We start from the raw sequence: 2,100 nt of genomic DNA, 5'->3' as shown, positions 1-2,100 counted from the left end.
GTGGCCTACAACCCAGGCATGTGCCCTGACTGGGAATCGAACCTGCGATGCTTTGGTTTGCAGTCCGAGCTCAATCCACTGAGCTACGCCAGCCAGGGCTGTTTTTGTTTTTGTTTTTTTTTCCTGTAAGAAATGTGCTGAGAAGAGGATCGTGATTGCTGCCTTTAGAATCACACCACGATGAATACATAAATTCTCCTGTGAACGAACTCTGCGTCCATAGGTCCCTGGCATGTCTGCTGGTGGCCAAGGGAGCTGGAGGCCAATGCAGGCTCTGCTGAGCTTCATCAACAGCTGATTGGTCTTTGCAAGTTTGCCTCTGAGACAAAAGAGTGACTTTTTGATGGTGAGCTGTCCTAGATCCATGCCCAAAGAGAGAGAGAGGGAAAAAAAGAAAGGAAGTTTAAAGACTTGAAGTTCTTAGAATTCTTTGAGGGTTATAAAACTAGATGAGCCCATGAATCTCTGAATCCCATTCCACTCTCCAGAGAGTAAGGAGAAGTTCCTAATTACCGTACAGTTATCGCGTTAACGTCAGATGGAAGAAGAGTTTTGAAAGAATGCAAGTAGAAGACAATTCTTTCTACCACGATAACCACAGAAGTGGTGACAAAATGACTGTTGTCAGAGACAGAAATGAAAACTTCAAGCTGAATAAAATCTCTGAGCTTCCAAGATTAGACAATGACACAGAGTTCAGTATTAGAGTTCAAGGGAAAACATAGCATTTAAAATATTTTATGTGCATCTTCATTTTTATCTTGCCCTGACTAAGAAAATTAAAAAATAAATCTAAGCTCGCTTACAAAAATATGTCAATAAAACATTTCATTTAAAAACCATATAGGACACCTTAAACTGATATAATATTAATTGAAACATAAAAAATTATTTTAAAATACACAGAGGACACTAGGAAGAAGAGAAAATCAGATTAGGAGAAATGTGAAGCCAGGAGCATGACTAATATACAAAATGGTTACACTGCAAGTCCTCTGCACTCGCTAGGTATGGGCCACAATCCGATTCTGAGCTTCCTGGTGGCCCATGCCAAAAAAGAAACAAGACCAGCTGCAGTATTCACAATGTCCATTAGATAAAAAACAAATCAGGTATTTCATTCCTACACCCGAAAGGAATTTCTCCCATGTGTTTTCATCCAGACCGCCCATGTAATACAGTGAACAAGGCCCTAAAAACATCCTCATAGTAAATAAAACAATGGGTGTCACGGCGTTGGTGCTGATGGCCTCCCTTATTGAAATCAATGGCGTGACTCAGTGTGGGTTCAAACCAAACGGTCCTACCAGGGGCGGAAAGCATGGGACCCCCAAGATGTAGTTAGTATTCATTCCCCAGATAAACCTAACAAGGACTAGAGCACTCGTGCATCAATTGCTGTGTGACTGCCAGTCACACAAGTCTCCCAAGTGTTTTTTAATTCAACTGAATCTCTGCTAAAGACCAAACAAGCATGAGCTAGAGGCTGTAGCTATGGTCTGATAAGGGTCCAGAATGTTCTGTTGCTGGTGAGCTGAGCTGAGAGCAGTCTTCTGAAAGTCAGGAAGAGAGGCCACCCAAGCAAGCCCTAGGCAGGCCACGTCAGGCCCATCTGCACGCAAAAATGACCAAGGCCCAAATTCTTAGGCTAGCGTTCCTGACCTTTTCCGGACCCCAAAGCCATGTTTCATGCTCCCCCCAAACATGTGTAATAATAATACTTCGGAACTGGTTGGTTGAAAAATATACAAAAGACGGACTGCTTTTTAAAAATTACACCTGTAGCCCTGGCTAGTGTGGCTCAGTGGATTGAGTGCCAGACTGCAAACCAAAAGGTTGCCGGTTTGATTCCCAGTCAGGGCACACGCCTGGGTTGGGGTCGGGGTCTCTGGCCAGTGCAGAAGAAGTGTAGGGAGAAAGTGCACAGCAGACAATTCCTCCATTTTGCTTCCAAGCTCTGTGCTAGATGGACCTCGGCCACCCCTCTGTCCTACAGGACATCCAGGTGGTCCACTGCAGGAATGATATCGTGCCTAGGCTTGGTGAGGTGCCTCGGATGCTCTAATAGAACATAGGTCCCCTGAGTTTGCCCGAGTACTG

This window comes from Phyllostomus hastatus, unplaced genomic scaffold, assembly GCF_019186645.2.
Source record: "Phyllostomus hastatus isolate PE091 unplaced genomic scaffold, TTU_PhHast_1.1 phas_contig_477, whole genome shotgun sequence".
In the NCBI taxonomy this organism is placed as follows: domain Eukaryota; kingdom Metazoa; phylum Chordata; class Mammalia; order Chiroptera; family Phyllostomidae; genus Phyllostomus; species Phyllostomus hastatus.
The sequence above is the reverse complement of the archived record's forward strand: the minus strand, read 5'-3'. Positions refer to the sequence as shown.